Raw genomic sequence first — 23,967 nt, forward strand, 5'->3', positions numbered from 1 at the left:
TCCCAGAGCTGCTCAGAACATTGCTCAGGTCTGTGTTGATCCAACAGCAGGACAGAAGACAAGTCAGGAAACACAGCAACATCCAAATGAGCCTCTGGATGTCTTCCCAAGCCAAAGCACTTTGGAACAGATTCCTAGCCCACTCTGCCTCGGTGCCTTTGCACATGCAGTTCCTTCTACATAGAATATTCTTCCTCCAGATAACTGTGTGGTTTACTTTCTCACTTCATTCTGTTTTCTGCTCTGATGTGACCTTATCAGACAGTGCTTTCCTGACTACCTAAAATAAAGTAGCAGCCCCCTTCCTACCTTAGCCCTACTTCCACAGTCCCACACTTTATTCAACTTACCCTAATTAATTTCTCTTTACAGTTCTTCTCACCTTTTTTCCCCTTTAAATTTTAGAGAGGAACAGAGGGAGAGAGCGAGAGAAAGAGAAAGAAAGACATCAATGTGAGAGAGAAACATTGATTAGTTGCCTCCCACACATACCCTGACCCGGAATCAAACCCACAAACTGGGTATGTCCCCTGATCAGGAATTGAACCCACTACCTTATGGTGAACAGGATGACGCTCCAACCAAAGTGAGCCACTCAGCCCGGGCTCATCTTTTGACATGATATGTATTTACTTATTTTTTAACTGTCTCCATCCATTAGAAGCTATGCCCCAGAAAGGCACAGGGTGTGGGTGTGTATTTTATTGCAATGTCCCTTAGGTTTAGAACAAAAACTGGCACATATTGGGTGCTAAATAAATATACATCTAATGAGAAATAAATAAATAGTATATATTGAAAGAAAAAATATCCTTTAAGGCACTAGAGAATAATATACTAGTATTTTTAGTGCTCAAGGAGATCTTGGGAATAATTTAGTACAACCCTTTGCCTTTACAGAGGGAGAAACTGAAGATCAGAGAGGTGGTGTGATATCCAAGGCAACTTGGTGGTCAGTGATAACGCTGGGACCTGACCTTGTTGGTCTGACTTTCAGACCACACCCTACACCACAGGACCGTCTCAACTCCATACAAGGAGCTTTTTCACATTGTAAACCTTTCAAAAAAGAAAAAGAAAAAGAAAAGCCAGGTTCCTGTTGAGAAAACAGAATCAAGATATGTGTCAGGGGATTTCATCATTCACCAGGGCAGAGAGCAAGTCGCACATTATTGAGAACCCGGAGATAAACCTTTTGTATCCCCTCTGAGTATTTAACATATAGTGTTGTTGTTGTTGTAACCCAAGCAATTGAGCAAGCAGGAAACATACTGAGAAATCAATATCCCTCGCTATTTAATAACGACGTATCATTTTGTAAAATGGAGTGCCACAGCATGGTGGCCACTGGTGCCATTTGTTCTTGACAGTGACATTCTGTGTGGTGTAACACACATCATGCATAATGAGCAGATGCTCTCTGAGTCCCTTCTAACAGGTTCATAGGAAAGTTTACCAGGCAACGTAACCTGTTTTGAACAACTCAACAGGATCCACTCAAACACAAGAAGTTGGAAGTATTTTGCAAAATGGTGTTCTATGTATCTCTTTGCTTTGGGCTGGCATCTAACTACACCCAGCCCCTCAACCCCAACAGTGCCTGTGCAATGCCAGTGACCATGTAAAATCCTACACATGCTCTCTGCTTCTTATTAGTGGTTCTGGAGCCATTCCTTTCTCACCTCCTTCCTCTTCTTACCAATGTATGTATTTTCTGCCCTTCACCACCCTGTTGGAACTCACACTTGACAGTCATTTTCTTCCGACTGACTCCCAACCCTTATCTGCGCATTCAGTAGTTACTGAGTTTGTACTGTATTTCTCTTCATGCTTATTTGTGAATGTTCCTTCGTGCCTCATGTCAATGTCTACCACATGTTGTGGGGAAGAACAGAAGGAAAGGATAAGACAGTGCCCTTCCCTCCAGGAGTTTATGAGCTTCTCGCAAAAGAAGACTAACATTACTGAACCAATTAAAGGCTAATTAACGTTAAATCGGGTGGCACTGACAACATGTTTCCCTGTCGTGCATGTGAGAGCATGCAGTATAGGAGGAAAAACTTGAAATTTGGTGTCTAAATATGGATTTAAATTTTTCACTCCTTACTAGCTGTACAATTTTGGGAAAGTAACTGATTTTGAGAGATTAATCTTGGTGCAGCCCCAAAACCTTAACTGCTAATTGTGCCTCGAGTTAGATCCAGGTTCCCCAAGGGCAGGTGTCCCAGGAATCTTGACCAATTCTTTGTTACTATTGGATGTGACATGGGGATAATGATGAAGAAGAAACAGTTGCTAGACAAGAGCAATCTAAGGAGCACCAGGAAATTCCCTGTACTGACAAAAGTTCTCCTCTAATTGACCCCCAAAATATACCCTAAATTGTTGATACCTTGGACCTAAGCATTTGCATTTTTTGAGGATATTCTTTTAGAACAAATATGTGTCAAAGACTCTTCTATCCACAATACAGATAGACCTGCCCATGGCTTGAGGCTTATTGCCTGCAGAGTCCTGGACATGCGGGATGGGAGTATGATGATCTAGAAGGTAAGGAAAAAATGTCACCTCTGGTTAAAATGGTTTATCTATTCTTAATCCACCATTTTGTTAAAAACTGCTCCTATATATATGTAGGAATTATTTAGAGAGCCACATATCTTGCTTTGTGCTCTTATATTAAGATGAACTAGGAAAATAGTGCTTAAGTGTATTTGAGGGTTGTGAACTCTTCATTACAGGAACATTTATTGTTGAAAGTAATTTGTTTTCTTAGAAAAGGTTAGTGGTTTTCCCCAATTTTAGAAATGTCAGCCTTGCTCCAATGGAATCCATTATCAAAATATGACAGAATCACTCCCTGAATATATACAGAGAGTTTGTCTCAGAAAATAACTGGCTACCATCAACGCAAGGTGTGCAAATGACCCAAAGCAAATTGGGTTTCTTATCGGTGAAGGGCTGAATGGAATGCAGCCTGAAGGATGATGGGCTCATTCTAGTGTAAAACCAGCACAGGCAAAGGGCCCGATGATTTGTTACCGGGAAACAATCTTTCCAATCCTGATGGTTACATGAAAATGAAGGCCCACAATGACACTGGTGGAATGACTTATCTCCCTGCTCCTATAGTCACCATACATTCTAGAGTACGGGATGGCCTTGGAACCAGGTGTTTGAAAGGAAAGACATGAATGTGATTTCTGCTTTCATCAAAGTTTCATTGCAAATCTCACAAGAACAGGGATTTCTCCCACTAGAGCCAGGCATTCCAAAGATATGTTATTATAGATGCAAAAAGACAATAGACAGAGTCAGTTAAGATAAAGATTGACCTATGTCTTCAAAGATACCACCCTAGGTAATGACTACCACCATGATTCACTTTTAGTTAGAAAATTTTCATTTCAGACCATCCTATGTGATTACCTTAGGTCTCTGAGTTTGTAAGCCCCCCACCTGTGCCCCCATGACAGGCCTCCCAAGTTTGTCATGTTTAGTATGTGGTTCCCTTTTCATCCACACATCCACTATTGTTGTTGTTGTTTTATTAGTTTCAGGTGTACAGCATAGTGGTTAGACAATCATATAATTAACAAACTATTCCCCCAATATTTCAAATACCCACCCTGGCACCATACATAGTTACTACAATATTCTTCACTCCGTTCCCTATACTGTTCTTTACATCCCCATGAGAATTTTGCAACAACCAATTTGTACTTAATCTCTTCACCTTTTTTCACCCAGCCCTCCAACCACCCTCTCCTCTGGCAACCATCAGAGGCATGTTTCTGATTGTGGACACTGGTGCTTTGCTAGGACTGGAGGCCTAGGTGATAGACAGGCCAGGTGATGTTGGCCAGGCCTAGGTAATGGGCAGAGTTAAGGGACAGCAGCAGAAATAGCCCTTCCACACTCTGCCTTCGCTCCTCACTGAGATAGGAAATCCCGAGGGATAACCCATACCCAAGACTGCAGCTATTTGTGTGACTTTGTCTTTTCGACCCAGGGGAGTTTATCTCCTGTATTTTTAATATATTTACTTATTTTTGCTCTGAGGATGCAAATATTCCTCACCATCCTTGGAGACACAGGGTAGTTCTGCTTCTAACATCAGCCACTTTCCCTTGAGAGTGTCTTAGTGATTTTTTTCAGATTTTCTTCTTTTTGAAAGATCTCCTAATATGTTGTAGATTATCCCTCATCTAAGGGTTTCTCTACAGGTCATGAAACATTCTGGACTTTTACATGTTTGTATGATCTGGGGAATCACATTTAATCCTTAGACTTTCAAGTCAACCAGGATAAAAATTAACTTTGCAATTAGAAGCATCCTTTGACACTTGAATAAGTCTCACTGCAGGGATGCCTTTGAAAAGAGATCTGGCTCATTATGATTGATGGAGCGGGCGGAGCATTTTAGCAAGCTGCTTTCTTCAGAAGTTAATGGGAGAACATTCCTGTTCAGGGAATCACAGTTTGCTGGTAATTGAGGCGATCAGATGTAGCAAACAGGTGAGCTGTGAACAGATGAACTCCTGAATGACAGCAGGGGACAGCATGTGGCCTCAATCTTTATACTGTGAAACCATGATCACCGAAGCTCTCTTTTCTATTTTAAAACAGAAAAAAAAATAACACCCCAAACTATCAACAGTGGATAAAACGGAATATAATACTGTTAAAATAAAAATAAAAAAAGACAACAGGCCCCAAATACAGTCACTTGTGCTAAGCCCACAGCAGCAAACCAACACTTGTTACCTAACCTAATTCCAGATTCTCCTAGGACTGTAACCTTTAAACAGTGAATCTGGAATTACTTGATCAGCTCCAAGGATCTAATCTGCTCCTAGGAAGGTGATCTTGCCTGAAACTATTTGCTTTTTCCTTGTCCCTCCCCGCTTTCTGCCAAAGAAAGTCTTCTATTTTGTGGAGCTCCTTAAGATCTGCTAGATGGGATGCTGCCTGATTCATGAATCACTGGGTAAAGCCCGTTTGAGCTTTAATATTTACTCAGTTGAATTATGTTTAACAATAGCAAGCTATTACAAGCTCATGACTTTTGGAACTGAGCATTTTTCTAAGGGTAAGGAGAGAAATAAATGCAGCCAACTTACCTTTATACAAATATTTTTGATACTTGTTTTGGAAAGCAGATCGCACTGAACAATCCTTACTGGTACAGGGAACAATGACACTAAAATATCTCAACCTTAGACTTTCCACTGCCTTAAAACGTGACAATCCTTTCAGATTGTTTTCTTCTGTTCCAGATTTCTCAGGTTTCAGAGTTAGCAAGGTTAGTAATGGCATTTGAGTGGCGTTTTAAGTAATGTGTGCATAGTGTAGGTCAAAGCATTATATAATGTTCGTAATTCGGAAGCAAGCAAAGGCAAATATCAGCTCCAATATGTGGGACAGCTGGGTTAGGAGAACACTGTGTGTCTAAATAGCCCTTCTGTGAAGTAGGAAAAACCACGAGTCACCATCCCCTTCTTTCTGGGACTTTGAATGACTTTGTACAAATGTTAATCGGGCCCCCAATAGTTCGGGTTCCCTTAAGTTTCTTCACAATTATTCCTAAATCTAGAACTCTCCTTTTTTAAACTGTTTTTGCATATTAATGGTCATTTCCCTCAATAATGAGAGGATAGGGTGTGTCATATTCTGTACAATTATGAACTCACTGAAATATCAATCCTGAACACAATTACAGTTACTGTAGCAATCTCACATATGAAAAAATGAGGCTCAGGGATACTAATAACTTGTGCAAGGGCAGCCGTCTAGTATGTGGCTGAGCTAGGATTCAAATGCAATTCCTGTGGACACAGACGGCTCTTAGTTCATGGACCACACTGCTCTGTGTTAGTCTCTGCTACAGGGAGTTCTACCTGTTCTCTTCCTTAATTAATTTAAGTTAGTTCTCCTGGTGATTACCTTTATAAACTACGTGTTCAATAACGAGTTCTTGAATTTTTCCAGCAATAGACTTTAAACTCCCTGAAATTAACTGTATATTCTTTCCATGTTTTTTACCCTGAGCTTCTTTTACCCGTTGGTGAGTTCCTGCACATTCTTTTCGGACACTGTTGTTTTTGGAAGAAAAGACACGCGAGTAGGTGTTGAGTTCTGCCTGTTCTTCGTCCCCTGTGCATGTTATCAGATCTTGAGTTGCTGCTGACATCTATGATTGTAGCATTCCCAGGTTTCACCAGAAACATTACAGGGATTTTTTCATAATCATCCTACTGACATTTGGGGAATCTGCTCAAGTTCATATTTAGACTGACCATCAAGAGAAAAGTAAACATGGAAGTAGCACAATTGATAACTGGTATCTGGTTAATTTATTTAGAAACAAATATCACAAGCCTGAATTCCATTCCCTCATGGGAGGACCCCTTCCTGAATTATGACAGATGCTTTTACCTTCTGGTTATATTTGTGTTAACATAGGAATGAATGCAGCATGCAGTGGAATGCATTGAATTTAATGTTTTCTCCCTTTCTGTTTGAAAGACAAGTTGGAAGGGCCATTTGTCACAAGAAGAGTTTAATTCCTAGGGCATTGTCTGTGCATTCATCTTAGGGATGTGATGGACCCTGTAGAACATTGCAGTTTGTGGGATAAGGTCAAGTGGGAATCCAGAAAGCCATTCATGCAGAAATCCTCTGGAAGACCCATTTAGACCAACCTTGAACACACTCCGCCTTTAGTCCTTGCCAACTGCCAACTGTTCCTCTGTGAAGCTCATTCTTGCTATTATCAAAGAGTTTATCTTTAAAATTGAGCCAAGTACAGCCAGGTACTCACCATCTGTTGGAAGCTGCATTACTGCTAGTGTGTTTACAAGCTATCTTATACAAGCGTTATCACCAGCATGTATTTCAGGAATAATATATTTTCTTGATTATTTTCATTAAAATATATTGAGTGACAATATGGTATTCAGCTGGGTCAACATTTGGTGTAATGAATCAGTGGGGAAAATATTGAAGTTTTTTTTCTGGTGCCTCATGTTTAGATACTATTGTTACAATTTGTAAGGCAACAGCCAAACAGATTGACTGCCCTGTTACACATCGGAGTGTTTTGGTATGGTGTGTGGGTTGCAGGGACCTTTTTGTAGCACTCTACCCATATGAGCCCCAGACACAAGTTTGAGGAAAAGCCTAGCCAATGACATACATACATCCTGTTGGTATGACCAAAAAATATTATGAATAGTAAACTTTAATTTTCTCAGGGATGTGCTTAGAGAAAAAAAGGAATATTTGCTTTTTTATGCTTAATCTGAATTTATCATTTTGTGCTTAGATTACCAGTCTCCAAAGACATGGGGTACAATGAAATCAGTGTCCACCCAAATTCTGTTGAATATCGTTGACAACATGTTTAACAATCGGAAGACTTTCCGAAGCATTCGGATGATTATTCTAAACACAAATTTAATTGCTCGGAATCTTAGCTAAAATCGGGAAAGATGTGGGAGTTGGATTATATTTATTTATTCTAGGACCTATCCTGGAAGTTCCTTTTTTCCAATCAATAGATTCCTCTGATCAGGTTTGTGACTTGATTGTAAAGCTAAGTTATACGAGAGCAAACTCAGATACTTATTCTTGTTTGGGCAGTGAGAATGGTGTGAAAAAATCCAGCTTTATCTTAAAATGTAGGCGATTTGGACTATAGTCAAAATGTGGGGACTGTCTTCCTTGATGGTCACAGGTGCTTATGAAAGGCAGTAAACACAAAGCTTTCAAAGGACAGCCACTGAGATGTAAACAGTTGTTGCTGTTTTATGTATTGTCCACGAGGGAGATGCATTACAACAGGAAATGCTTCTTCAGCCTTCTCCCAGCCTGCCTCTTACAAGCCCATTTCATCAGCATTCTCAGGAAACAGAGCCTGTTCTGATGTTCAGCTTAAGTATATGTGTGTATAATGTACTCAAAAGCCTAATGTGTCTGTTGGGGTGACCATTCCTTGAATTATCACAAGACATTTCATTTCTAGGAATAGTAAAACCTCATTATAACTTTAGAAGCATTCCCTATCTTTGCTCTCATTTGGCTTTCATAACCAGAGGTGGGATAGAGTTATAATTCTATGCACTGGTTAAAAAAAAAAATCTGAATCCAGGACAGATAGAAAATGAGTGTTTGAGAATTTCCCAGGTGATAAAAAGGGATGTTTGCCACCTGCAGAAAAATAATCACAATGGGCATTAAAATGCATTATACATATGTGTTTTTATTTAAGCTGCATGTTTTTATTATTTTTTTCAACAACATTTTTTAAAAAATATATTTTACTGATTTTTTACAGAGAGAAACTGAGAGAGATAGAGAGTTAGAAACATCGATGAGAGAGAAACATCGATCAGCTGCCTCCTGCACACCTCCTACTGGGGATGTGCCCGCAACCAAGGTACATGCCCTTGACCGGAATCGAACCTGGGACCCTTGAGTCCGCAGGCCGATGCTCTATCCACTGAGCCAAACCGGTTTCGGCTCAACAACATTTTAATAAATATTACAGACACTATACTCTTCACTGGAATGGTCACTACCAGTGTTCCTGTCTTAAGTGGGAGAAGCTCTACCAGGCTCACACATTCTACCCGTGGGTACCAGTGGGAACTCCTCACCACCATTGCATCCAGTTCACGGGTCCCCATAGGAATAAGATAAAAATAAGAGGCTTAATTTTCCCTGTTGAATAAAAGAGAAGAGCTTCTTTCCTGCCCCCTGTATTAGAGCATTTACTTTAGAAAATTTCAAGTTATTTCTCAGTCTCTTTGAAACTTTATGACCCTGGGATGTCTTAAGGATCTGGGAAGCCATCTCTGAAATGTAAACATCAAGAGACACAGTATAGTATTTCCTGGTTAATGTGGGTGGGTAGGTAGGATTCTAACTTCAGTGGTGCCTGGCTCCACATTGCAAAACTACCTCTTGTCAAAAAGGTATGAGATATTTATTTTTCCTTTGTAGAAAACCAATTAACTAACATGGACAGTTATGCCAATTGCAAGGTAGATTTAGGACAAACTATATGTAATAAATAGTGCTGTTGAGTCCTCTTACTTGATGACTAGTTGTTGTTTATCTGAGAAGTTGTCGGTAGTGGGTTGCATCTTCCTGGCTATATAAAAGTATAAGATTTATTTCTGCCTTTGCAATCTCTTCGAGATCTCCTGTGATGTGCATTGCAATCTTATTTAATGCTTACTCAATAATCAAACTTTCTTTTCTTTACCACTTTCTGGAAAAGTTTTCTGGGCTGGGAGAAGATTTATTTCCCCAATTATAGTTCCCCAACATCATAACAGGTAACTGTGAGGCTTTGTGTGGAAACCTCAAAGATGGTCCAAGGAGGTGGTGAGAAACAGTTCAGGGCATAGCCGGCACTGCTCTCACCATGACCAAAATGAGACTCTTGGCTGACAGGAAGTTTCTGATTGGAGGCACTAATTTCTATATAAGTGAAAATGGCCATACTGGCTAGCAGGTTCTCCTCAGTAGGGTCCCTTTCCTGGGCATTAAAAAATATCCCTCATATCCCTCTAGCCCTGGCCAGGTATCTCAGTTGGTTGGAGCATCATCCAGTCCACCACAAGGTAGAGGGTTTGAATCCCACTCAGGGCACATACCTAGATTTCAGGTTTGATCCCCAGTCGAGGCGTGTGTGGGAGGCAACGGATTGATGTTTCTCTCTCCCTCCTTCTATCTCGCTCTGATCAATAAACATATCCTCAGGCTAGCTCTCTCCTTCACCCCCCCTCTCTGATCAATAATCATATCCTCAGGTGAGGGTAAAAAAAAATCCCTCATATAGTTCTCTACTCAGTCAACTAACTTATCCAGGTACTTCCCAGACTGGACTCTAGACCAGGGAAACTCCCCTGGATTGATTTCTAGACTCTGGGTTTGCCCATTCAAGACCAGCCCCTATTCCACATCATGGTCAAATTACCGTAACTTCTCATTTCACTCTTTAAAACATTCCGTTTTTTCCACAATTGCTCTCAAATGGCCTTTCAAAGAGAGTTAAGAGCCAATGAAAACAGAGCTCAAATCATTAGCAGCACAGGACTTGAGACTTTGCACTTCAAAATCCAGTGGGATCATGAAGATGGTGAGGTAGTGGTAGTAGTTGTGTTGGGGAAGATATGGTGGCTTCTCAAGTGCCAATAAATAATAAAATTAAGTGTTTAAAAATGAATTTCTATGTTTTTTTCTAAGTGCATTTAGATTATTGTTTCACATTCCCTGAATCTGAAAGGGCCTCTTCTGAAACAGGGTTTGTATATTTTATAATTTCCCCAGCCAAGACACAGCTTCCCCTCTCTAATAGTCCATCTTGAATTCAAGGCGATTCTTACACATTTGGGCATCTCCTTGCCTTGCTGCTCTATTACCCCTCAATAAAATTATAGCTACATATTAAAAAGCTCTGAATTATTTAAGCAGTATTTATGTCATTTGGGTAAAGTTTCATTTTATTAAATGTTGCTCAGTGTGAATTTTTATTACCTTCTTTGGCTCCAGTGCAATTAATGCGGGTAGGCAGGGGGCTTTTCCTTCTTGGCAACCACCTGTAGGCTACTTGGCTGCTTCTGGTTCTTGCTTTGGTGTTTTTCCAACTATAGAACGACGCATTCTTCTCATTGTCTTCAGTATTAGACACTAGCACTGGAAGGGATGGGTGATAGCCTTCAATAATGCCACTGTTGACATTTACCTTGACTTCATGTATAGTGCTTTCACCATTTTACTACATGCTGTATTGTACATCCTCTCTAATAAAATGGTAATATGCAAATTAACCATCACTCCACTACATAAGCCACACCCACCAGCCAAACCACGCCCACCAGCCAATCAGGGCAAGTATGCAAATTAACCCGAATCCAAGATGGCTACAGCCACAGAGAGCAAGGTTTCCCAGGTAACAGAGCAAGCCAAGCGTTCCATAGCCGTTGCAGGCCTAAGCCTCCACTCAAACTACAAAGTTTCAATTATAGAAGGTAAACAAATTCAAACAAATGGCGGCAGAATGGAGCTTGAGAGAGCAGGCCAGGGTTGCCGGCGGCAACAGGGGAAGCAAAGCTTTCCGCACACCCTGGCCGGGCTCACCCGCTTAAGGCTACAAAGTTTCAATTGTAGAAGGTGAATTAACTGCCACAGAAATGGCTGCCGCCACAGAAATGGCTGCCGCCCCAGAAATGGCTGCTGCCCCAGGCTACAAAGTTTCAATTGTAGAAGGAAAATAAATTCCAGATACCAGGGCCTCCCCTTGGGTTGCCAGGGGGCGTGGCCGGCCTGCAAACCACCACAGGCCCCTCGCTCAGGCCGCCCCACGCCCCAAGGGAACCCCACCCTGATCCGGGACGCCCTTCAGGGCAAACCAGCTGGCCCCCACCCGTGCACCAGGCCTCTATCCTATCTAATAAAAGAGTAATATACAGATTGATCATCACTGCAACACACAATATAGCTGCCCCCATGTGGTCAAAGATCCTGCCCCCATGTGGACACAAGATGGCCACCACAAGATGGCCAGCAGGAGAGGGCAGTTGGGAGGCACCCGGCCTGCAAGGGAGGGCAATTGAGAGGGACCAGGCCTGCAAGGGAGGGCAGTTGCCAGGGACCAGGCTTGCAAGGGAGGGCAGTTGGAGGTGATCAACCCTGCAGGAGAGGGCAGTTAGGGGTGACCAGGCTGGCAGAGGAGGGAAGATGGGGGCAAACAGGCTGGCAGGGGAGCAGTTAAGCATCAACCAGGCTGGCAGAGGAGTGGTTAGGGGGTGATCAGGCTGGCAGGCAGAAGCAGTTAGGGGCAATCAGGAAGGCAGGCAGGCAAGCAGTTGGGAGCCAGCAGTCCTGGATTGTGAGAGGGATGTCCGACTGCCCGTTTAGGCCCGATCCCACCAGGATCGGGCCTAAACGGGCAGTTGGACATCCCTCCAGGAGTCCCAGATTGGAGAGGGTACAGGCTGGGCTGAGGGACAACCCCCCGCCGTGCACGAATTTCGTGCACTGGGCTTCTAGTCAGTTTATAATGATAATAATAATAGTGTTTTTAACTTGCCATTTTCTGAGCTCTTCTATTATACAAAAGCTGCATGGGTATTGAATATACATTTTTTAAAATTTCTAAAACCCTTTGGGATAAATACTATTTATGTCTCTATTATCCAGAAAGAAAACCAAAGGTTAGTAAGTTGAAGTAAGTAACTTACTCAAGGCCACATAGTGGAGCATTCTATTTTGAGTCCAGAGCTGGACCTTTCAGCCATGTTGCCACACAGTGGACAGAGTTTCTACTTAGTTATTAGCCTTATTTGAAATAGACTCAAGGTAGCATTGTTCTTCTTGTATGAAGTAGGAAGCTAAATTAGCATTGCATGATAAGTAAGAGTATAGCTCATTGTCTGAATGCCTTGTGATGGTTGTTTGTATTACTGTAATGTATTATTTTTTTAAAATATATTTTATTGATCTTTTACAGAGAGGAAGAGAGAGGGATAGAGAGTTAGAAACATCGATAAGAGAAAAACATCGATCAGCCGCCTCCTGCACACCCCCCACCGGGGATGTGCCTGCAACCAAGGTACATGCCCTTGACCAGAATCGAACCTGGGACCCCTGAGTCCGCAGGCTGACGCTCTATCCACTGAGCCAAACCGGTTTCGGCTGTAATGTATTATTAACAAATAAGGAAGTTAAAAACACTCCTTAAGTTTTGTAAGGGGCCATTTCCAGTCCAGGATTTGGGTTTTCTAATACACTAGACATTCTTTCTCTAGAGTGTTATAATGGAAGGGACCATTTCATTCTTTGGAGGCTGTTATCCAAAAAACCATCCCCATTCACCAGGTTCATCTATAAGCTCAAAATCAGTAATTTGAGAAATAAAATGGATTCAGCATGTCTAAAAAAAGAGCGTAGTTTGTGACCAAAATATGAAATTCGTTATAAAAAATATCAATGCAGAAACAGGCCTATGATTTTGTGACATTTAGTGAAATCCAAATATTCTGACATTTCAGTTAACCCATTTGCTAACATAATTTGATGTCTTCAGAACACATTCCAGGGATATTGTATGGCACTTTCAAAGAATAACCTCTAAGAATAAAATATTTAACTTCCCAGAATATTGAACAACACTGAGTAATAATCTTTATTGGGTTATTATCTGAGTCTAAAAGAGGAAAGATATCAGTCAAAATGAGAAGATAAAAGAAAATTGGTACAGTTTATGAAAGCGAGATATTGACATTAGGTTCTTTGTACCATCTGTTAGCTCTGTGAAAAGTAACCTCTCTTTTTCTATCTGCCTAATACGTTGGCCACCCCTTAACAAAATGCATCCTGGGCTTCGACTGTAAGATCTCTTCAGTGACTTACAGGGGTTTTGCTATACTTCATTTGTAAATAAAATAAAAAAAAACAGCAAGCATGCTGGCCTGGAGAAAAGTTCATTTTTAGCAAAGCTGCTTTTTAATTCAGGTATAACACAATGCCCCAAGACGCTTCTCAACTTTCCCCGGTAGATATTTTCAGATCTATTTATCATGGTCACAACATGAAGTAGTTTCTGATTTATGTGGTGAGCTTCAGACTTTTGGTATTTTCTCTCTTGGCCTCAATCCATCAGGAAGCAGGTCTGCATCCCATTTAACACCAATCTAGTGCTGTCGATAATACCCTGGTACCCAGCGTGCATAACAAGGAGGACCCTGGCAGGGATGGCGGGCTCAGGATGTGAGCTGGAAGGCTAAGCAGTTTAAACAGAAAGATTTTTCAAAGTTATAGGATTTTTATCTCTTTGGAGGGGAATAACGCATGCTGTGAATTAGAAAGCCAGAGATTGCACATATAAATGGAGAAACACAACAAAATGCCACAGATTTGGTATTGTTTGAACAAAAGGCTTTCTTTCAGAAGCTTTTAGGGAGAGGAAAGGTTCCTCAGATCAACTAGACTGTGAACCTCATATCTTTATGCCCCCATTATCTGGCAGAGGACCTGCATATTAAAGGTGCTGATAATTACAAGGTTGATCTAACTCAAAATCAGGTCACGCTGTCTTTGCTAGCGACCTCTAGATTCCTAACTGGCACCACAGCATCACTTTAAACCTGGGCTTTGCTTGGGTGATACCTCAAATTTATCAAGCTACCTTCCTAGGTAGTTTCTTAATTGTGGTAGAGGAGCCACGTTGTGTCCAAATTCTAGGTTATTTGGGCCGAAGTAAGACATGAGAGAAGTGCTGTATTTGTTACTGGGTATAAATATATTTTCTGAAACTTAGCCAAGTGCTTGGCATGATATTGTTTTGTATCCCTGCACACACTAGATACTACATGCTCAGTAAGTTTGCTGACAGGTTTAGACAGGTGTAATAAGAAAAATGAGGGGCTGTCATGTTGAAGCTAGAGTGTTTACAACACACATTGGCCAAAAAAAAACCCACATTTGTTTATTCAGCAAATATTTACTGAGTGTGTGCTCTGTGGCAGGCACGGAGCTATACACAGAAATCCAGGCTTGGCACAGGGAGCTCAGAGTCTATCGTGTAACACCCAGATTAACAATAATTAAAACCCAGGATGGTGACAGCCGTACTAGAATGTCAGAGAACACAGAGGAGAGAGCAAGCAAATAGTTGGGGATTTGGAAACAGATTCATAGAAGAAAGTAGAACAAGTTTTCATGGCATTGGCTTTTTATTATGTGTGGCCTAACATACTTAAACTTGTGTAGAGGAAAGATGTACTGCGTAACGATTTATCACAAATTGTACATTCATGTGCCTCTCAAATGGTGGAGCGGCACCGGTTTTGTTCCTGATCCATCAGTTTAAAAAACACAATGATAACATGAAATACTGAAAGGATATCGTTTTATGAAACATATGTTTTGCGAAAAGCAGTAAATTCAATTACCAGAAAAATGAAAGCAAAGCAAAACAAAGTGAAACAAAATTCATATCCCATTTTTAAATTATTAGATTCAAAAGACATGACATTACTTGGCCAAATAAAGTTTCTGAATGTTTACTCTCAGTTTCTCTACTTGTCTCATGGGGACTCATGCACTAACGGTGGCAATTAGAGTGAAATTGCTAAAGAAGAAACTCGTAGGACCTAAAATGGCAATGTTTACAAATATACAACTTCTTACAGAAAAAAGGACATATCACTGCAGCATCAAAGTAAGGCTGAGCATCGCAGGGAAAGGCTGTCTCCCAGCCAGGTGTCCAGAGAGGCCAGATGGAGCCTCCAATTGTCTTGCCAATGCAGGGTCTTATTGGACATACCTTCTCTTCTAGACCATCAATGTGAGCATGGGATATTTTTAATCAAGGATCCCAAAATGGAGTTTCAGCTTGTGCTTCTTATGTGTGCTGGTCATGTAAGCATATTCTTGCTACCTCACCATCTGGAATGACAGAGCCCTCCAGGTGCCACACTGAGACCAGGTACAAATCATTAATGTCAATGTTATCAATAAATAATCCTGAAAAGCTGGTACAAACCTCTTCTAAACTCCTCAGACCCATGTTTACAAAATGCCACTATTAGTCAGTATGTCATGCCTTGACCAGTGATCAGTGCCTAGCAAGTACCTTAGCAAAATAGCTCCAGCGCATGCCGGCCTGCTGGTGTTAACCTCCGCAGCATAACTCATAACAAACAGCTCACGGACAGGTACTGCTTTCCAGACCACACCTGGATGTGAACATCCAGGCAAAAACTAGAACATGTCCAGCAACTATTCTGATTTATGATAACCACTTTGTTTCCTTTCTTTAAAATTTTCAAATATATGCTTAAAAATACATTTCATATCAATGGGATAATGAAGTCTATGTTATTTTATGTCTGGATTCTTTCACTAAAAATCATATTTGTAAGATTCCTCATACTGTCATGTGTAGTTGTAGTTTGCTCATTTTCATTGCAGTAAAGGATACCATTGTGAAGCTGTACCCTATGTATTTACTTGAATGTTGGTGAATATTTGTTGTTGTTTTTTTTGTTTTGTTTTAGTTTTTGATTATTATGAATAATGTTGCTATGATGACTGTTATGTACCTTTTTATAGTTCTCTTGGGTATATACCAACAGTAGAACTGTGCATTCATAGTAATATGCACATGCTTAGCTTTAGTGGTTATTGTTAACTAACCTTGCATTCCTAGAATAAACCTATCTTGTTTGTTTTGGTTATTATATATTATAGAATTCATTTTGCTAATATTCAGTTCAGGAGTTTTGAATTTATAATTCTACATGAGATTGGCAGTATTCTTTTTCTTTGCCTTGATTTACTTATAAAGTGTTCTTATGAAGGCTATGCTGATTTTGTTAAACAATTGGGATGTGTTCCCTTTTTTCTATTCTCTTGAAGAATTTGTATCTTATTGGAATTTTTCTTAAGTCTTTGGAGGATTTGCTGGTAAAGACATCTTGCTGGTAAAGTAAGATCTAAACTAAGATGCAAAACTTCACCCTATTTCTAGTAGCGAAACAGCCAAAGTCATATCTATAGTAAACCAAAGGACATAAGCTATTTCTGCATAAAGGTCATTGTTCATGGGATATATGTCAAGATGTCAGTCTTGTTTTGAATTATTAATCTCCTGTGCCCCATCTACTTATAACCCACTTATGCTCCAAGACCCAGATCATTTCATATCTTGCAAAAATACTTTCTTAAGTCCTAGTCCACACCTATCTGATTTGAATTTCTGTACTATTGATGGACATTTAACCCAATTACCTTTCTCAAATTGTTTATATGGAAATGTTTAAAAATACAGATTTAATTTCCATAATAGATATATGAATATTCATATTTTTGTTTCTTATGTCGGTTTTGTTAAATGGTAATTTAAAGATGTTTATTTTATTTTACTGAAATGATTAAATTTATTTACTTAAGATAGTGCATAAGGAACTCTTATGTTTGTAATAACAAATGCTACTACACTTCTCACATTGGTTATTTGTGTCTTTTATCTTTTTTTTTTCTTCATCACTATCATTAGGGCTTTATCAAATTTATGTGTCTTTTCAAAGAACCATATTTGGTCTTGTTGACTCTCACTATTTCATGTTGATTTTCTATTTCAATGGCTTTTGCTACGTTCATTATATTTGCTTACTTCTACTTTCTTGGGCTTCACTTTGCTGTACACAACCTTTAGACACCCTCAAGGAAAAGTGGTTCCAAATCTCAGGCTTTGCACTTGGGCCTGAGAATTCTTTACTGTCCTGTTAGCTTTTCAGTACCTTCAAATGGATGTTTTCAAATGTTGAAAGTCTTCAGTTTTTCTATTGTACTCTAAGAGAGCATTGATACATGTTATCAAATCCTCTATTACCAAAACAAGAAGTCCCCAATTATTTATTTATGACATTTTTTTTGGACAATGAGTTACCTTATGGCTTTTTTCCTGAAAAATTTCCCAATGACTAGTGGAGAGAATTGAATTCTACAATTAAAATGGCATTAATCAATCAAACAATACCACCTGCAGGCAATGTAGGGTAGGGGGAGGAGACAAGTGCCTTAAACAGTGAGACAAAAACTCCTGTTACTGGTGTGCATCTGCTTTTATGCTCACCATTAGAATTCAAGAGCACATCCAAATGTATCAGTAAATAAATGCTAATTGTGAGGGGAGATATTTAATGTGGAGTGGAATAAATTTCTGTTTTCTCCCTACCTTTCATACCCTTCCTTTAGCACTTCTTGAAGTCCTATATGTCAGATCAAACTGTTAGATAGAAATGAGTTACCCACTATAAACTATAAACAAGAGCTGTAAATACTTATGCATTAAATAAGCACACTGCTGGATTAAATGTGAAATGAAAAGCTTCATATGTGTGCCTGCTAGATAAAAACACACCAAGACTAAAGTGAAGACAGCATGGTTATGTGGCTAGCCAAAGGTGGAGTTGAGAAATCTGTCTTAGTCTGCTCAGACTGCTATAACCATATACCACAGACTGGATGGCTTAAACAAGAACCATATTTCTCACAGTTCTGGAGACTGAGAGATTCAAGATCAAGATACCAGCAAATTCCGTTAAGAGCCCTCTTCCTGGCTTGTAGGTGGCTGTCTTCTTGCTAGGTCTTCACATAGTGGAGAAAAAGAGCACCTCGTTTCAAAAGGGTACTCTTATGAAGTCTCCTCATGGGGCCTCGTCCTCATGACCTCATCTGAACCTAATTACATCCCAAAGGCCCCACCTCCAAAGGTTATCACAGTGGGGTTAGGGCTTCAATATATGGATTTTTGGAGGGACACAAACAGAAACTGTGAGATATGCTGGAGCAGGAACTACCAGGGCTAGGTCAGCATGAGTAGTTTCTTTCATTGACATCTGGTGAGACTGCCTGGTTGCCATGGGTTACTATGTTATTTGTTCCACTTGAAATATTCTTGTCTGTACTGTATGATTCTGCCTCACCCTAGTGGAATTTCATGTCCTTGGATACCTCCAATGCTTTAGAAGGGACGTTTAAAAGTCTCTCCTCCTCCCTCATATCAGAGGCTAGAATTCTTGCATTCTTTCAGGGTTAAGGTTGACATTTAGGTGAAACCTCACTCCTGATCAAATTGTGCCACCAAAACTAATTTGTAGAAATTTTTAGTGCTGGTAGAAAAACATACCACTAATATTCTACTTATAAAATGGATACTTGCAGGCATATATATACACTAGTAGCCCATCACACGATATTGTGCACAGTAGGCCTCCCGTGCAGCTTCCGCGGGAGGTGGAAGTGAACTGCACTGCTTCCATGGGAGGCGGGCTCGCTGTCTCCTCTCCGGGCCTGCACTCCGCTGGCTGCAGAGGCTGTGGGCCTGCCCCCCTGTCCCCAGAGGCCCTCCGCGCCAGGGTGTCACCGTGGCAACAAAGTAAGCATTCTGCCAGGCCCACTCACGCTGCCCGCTCTCAGTGGCAGCCCCTCCTAGGACTGGGGGACTATGGCGAGGCTGAGGGGACTGGGTGCCACCATCTTGTGGCTATAGGGGCCACCATCTTTGTGATGAAGTAATGGTTAATTTGCATATTATCCTTTAATTAGAAAGGATATTCATGTATTCTTAATTCTTGGTTTTTGCCCTTGCAGAATTTGTTATAGTTCAGGAGGGAAGATACACACACATACACACAATGGCAGAGAAATACCATAGGGTTAAATGTTCATACATAGCACAGAATTTCAAAGCAGGTAAGTGTGGGCTGAAGTTATAACAGTGCTTTTGCAAGTCATAATATTATCTAAGTCTTGGAATGTGAGTAAATTATAAATAGATGGGGACAGGAGATTAATAACTCAAAACAAGATTGGCATCTTGGCATATACCCATGAACAATGACATTTTACCCCCAGAAATAGCTTATATCCTTTGGTTAATTATAGATATGACTTTGGTTGCTTCTCTGTTAGAAATAGGGTGAACTCTTGTATCTCAGTTTAAATCTTTCTCCATTGATTTCTCCACTTTTTCTCTCAGAGTTATTTTAGGTCTAGAACATAATAAATTCTTAGTTAAGATTTGAGATTGAAGGCAGTACAGAGGATGCTGTCATTGAATAACATGCATTTTGTATACAACATTACCAGAATAGACTATAAATGCCTAACACTGTAATTAGGTGAGTTGTTGTGTTTATTTTTCAGTGAGTCATTCTGTCAATGTACCAAGAGCCACATTATGTAGACTGAGGTTTTTGGGACCATGGGACAATGGCTTCAGGAATTCTCAGTTTTGTTGTAGGTCAGGAAAGGCAAATCAGTGGCAAATATAATTAACTACATTCCCTTCTCCTAATCTAATCATAGCCTTCTTTCCCACTCAGCCTATAGACAGCCTCAGAGTCTTTCTCACCAAGATTGTTGAAGCATTTCCTACAAATTCATTAGAGCTTAAAGATTAAAACTGACTCAAATCATAATCTATAATTCTGGGTTTTTCAGCAAGCAGCAAAGGATTCTATTGGTTAATAGCAAGAAAAACCTATATGTTTAGGCATTTCATGATTGAGGAAGGCAGGTAAGGCATATGACCCCAGGCAATGTTTTTCCCTTAAAAAATGTAACTTGCCGAGACCGGTTTGGCTCAGTGGATAGAGCGTCGGCCTGCAGACTCAAGGGTCCCAGGTTCGATTCCGGTCAAGGGCATGTACCTTGGTTGTGGGCACATCCCCAGTGGGGGGTGTGCAAGAGGCAGCTGATCGATGTTTCTCTCTCATCGATGTTTCTAACTCTCTATCCCTCTCTCTTCCTCTCTGTAAAAAATCAATAAAATATATTTTAAAAAAATGTAACTCAGTGCTAATAATTTGGGGTGTTACATCAGTATCTAGGAAAAAAACTAAGTACCTTTCTGAAGTTTGCATTATTTTATTTAAACTTCTTTATAAGTATTATAAAGTAAACATTTTTATTATTCAATAAAGTCTAACCATTTTATGTTGGATTTATTGTTATTTGAATTTATATTTGTCCTCTATTTTGTTTTCCAATAAAAACAGCCCTCTATGAATGGGTGGTGTTCATGAAGGGGCACCAAGTCCACAGTGACTGCTTGCAGAGCTGTTCCATTTTCACAGTCTATGGCTGAGCTTCTCTGTTCCTCAGAGCGGGAGGCGGACAGAGGGAATGGAGATGACCCATTCATTTTCACTAGATTAAATTTGGCTGCTGCTGAAAACTTCACTAAAAGTGACTTAAAAAATAGAGTTCAATTGATAATATCTCTCATAAAAAGATGTCCTAGAATACTGGCTTTCTGACTGCTTCATTCAGCAGCTCACCCCCATTGAGTTTCTTCTTGCTCTTCGTGGCATTTCTTTTGGCTTTCCTTGCATGGTTCATGGTTGATGGTGGGGGGCAGTTGGTTTTAGCGTCACCTCCTCACACAATAATACTCAAGGCTGATGGGAAGGGGTAGAGGAGGTTCTCCATATGTTTCACTCTAATTAAGGTAGGAATATATTTCAAAGAAATCATCCATCCTTTGGAGGCTCTTGGAGGAATCCTTTTCTTATCCAGATTTTTGAGACCAACCGAACTCTTTGGTAGTGGCCCCTTCCTCCAAGGCTGGCAGTGAACATCTTCAAATCTCTGTAGCTTCTGCTCCCGTGATAACATCTCCTACTCTCTCTGACTCTGCCTTCTTCTTCTACTGACCATCATGATTATACTGGGTCCACCGAGATAATCCAGGATAATCAGCCCACCTCATACTCCTTAACTTAATCACCACTGCTAAGTCCCCTTTTCCATGTTCTATAACATATTCACAGGTTCCGGAGAATAGAACATAGGCACTTTTGAGAGGGCATTATTTTTTCTGTTATTGCATAATGTTTTTCCAGATTACCTCCTTCATATGTTCTTTTGTTCCCATGATATGTCCTTTTAAATATGTAAATATGTTCTGTAACCAATAAAATAACTTTCCTAATCAAGTTTGATAATCAAACTGAGCAATACTATTTTGTGTTAAAAATAAGGCTTACCTATAAAATAATGAGACAATTTTTTTGTTTTGTTTTTGGAGCTGCTAACCTGGTTCTGAAAGCATTTCATAAGGAGGGGCCCAGAAATGTAGGAAAGAGCAGTGCTATTAAAATGTGCACAGTACCCAGAGTGAATGTTCTGAATGGTGTAGTCATGTGCATGTAGCCATTACCACTCCAAGGGGAGTGTCCGAGTTTGAGTTTAAGGAGGTCATACTGCTGTTCACTATAACACCAGCACAGGGCTTGACTCATACATACATGTCACGTGATTGAATGGATAAAATAATGGAAACCCAATCTATATGTGGAAGTGAGTTGACAAACCTAAAATTTTATAAAAATGGAAAATACCTTAATATGCATCCCAAAAATCTTAGGGAAGGTTATAAGTATTTAAACATATACAGTCTTATTTAAATATTTTCCAAATACCTTGTCTTCTTAAAAAAAAAAATAAAGAGAGAATAACAGGGATTGCCTCACTTCTATTGTCTTCTTTGTTATTTTTATCAGATTTAATGGTTAGAAAAATATAGTATAATTTGAAAGAAGGAATGAGTGCAGTCCTTGGTGATTTTAATCACTCCTTAGCTGCTTTCTTGAGAGCCCCATATGCCCTCCTAGTCCATCTGTTAGTTGTTAACACTTAGTCAGTCACTTGACAAATCCAAAATCTGAACTGAGAAGGGGGAGGGGGGGGTGAGATCATGGTTTCTGCTTAAATGTTATGATTGACAAACACACACACACACACACACACACACACACACACACACACACACACACACGATGTTTCTGTTCAGGCTCAGCATGAGTAGGATCTGAAGCCAATTTGGTCAGGAATATAATGTCAGAATGACTCAAGGAAGATGCACTGGCAGATATTAAGACTCAACTGTCTTTGTCATAGCAGTTGGTGATCAAATTACTTAATTATTTAATCACCAATACAATAAAAAGAGACAAAATCTGTGCCAGTTTACCAATGGAGGAAAACATAGATGTTGGAAACATTAGACTGATTTATTAACACCAATATCCATCAATATTCAGAGGAAATTCATTAACAGATGGCTTGAATGTACTTAGAAAAGGAAAGACTATAGAGTGTTCTATTCAAAAAGGGTCATAGTAACTAACTATTCAGGCCAGTCTTTCTTATTTTAGAGCAAAGAAAACCAAAGTTCAGTAAGGTCAGGGGAGTTACCGAGGCCATTTGTATTGCTTATCATACACAGTGTATACACTAGCTTTGTGTCTAGTGGAGGAGAGAACATCCTTCTAAATCAACCTCTAACCTTGTTGCAGTCCATGATTCTGAGCTGTGTAAACTCCACATGGGACTTCCAGCTGATACCCTTTTCCACCTGACAGATTTTTCACTCCAGTTTGAATATTTTAGTCATGAGATGACTGTCAACTTCTGTTTGAATTCTATCAGTGATGAGATAGTCTATCTGGGGGCAACACATTTCATTGGACAGTTTTAATGATTAGAAGTCATTTACCTTTTGAGTAGACTTTTGTTATTTAAATCCTACTCATTTCCTATTTGTCATCTGGAGATACACAGAATACATTTAATTTCCTAACTGGTAGTCTCTTAAATATATGCAGTTACAATTCATTAGAAGAAAATTCCTACTTTCATATTTATATTTTCAACAACTTTTCTCTAAGGGAGAATAATTATTCCAACTTAAAATGTTCTCCCCCTTTGAAATAAGATTAAGAAACCAATAAGGAACAAATAACATGCAAATTCAAGATGCAAACACCTGAGTAAATAGTAATTTGTGTGGAAAATATTTGTAGATTTCTTTAATTTGAGCCAAGATTATGATGTGATATTACAATAAATAACATAAACTTAGACTATGTTACTAGCAATGCAATGCCAAGATTTAGCAAATCACCTCTTCCACTGAAATATGCATTTGTGGGATGACACTTAGACAAGTATGCTTTGATCTGATGACCATAGTAAAGAGATAATTTGGTAAATAGCTTAGGGTCCAAAAGAGGCCAAAATTACTCTTCACATTACATGAAGAGTAATAGATAGAATGAGAAATATTTGACTAGGAGGAAAAGCATCTTGAGAAAGACATAGTAACTGCCTTCAAGTAAATGCAGTACTATCAGGGAAAAGATGTTGAACTTAGTTTGTGTCACTTCAGAGAACCAAACTAAAACCCTCAGTTGTAAAGTGCTGGGAAGCAGAATTTGTCTTTGTATAACTAAGAAAGAACTCAAAAAGTAAATCTGTCAACAGTAGAATGTTTAAGTGTTTTAAATAAAAGCCAGAATGCCTGGCATGACTAGAGTGGTAGAAAAGATATCTTTCGAGGAAAGATGCCCTTTATGTTTGATCCAACTTAGATGCTAAAAT

This window comes from Cnephaeus nilssonii (assembly GCF_951640355.1).
Source record: "Cnephaeus nilssonii genome assembly, chromosome: 11".
In the NCBI taxonomy this organism is placed as follows: Eukaryota; Metazoa; Chordata; class Mammalia; order Chiroptera; family Vespertilionidae; genus Cnephaeus; species Cnephaeus nilssonii.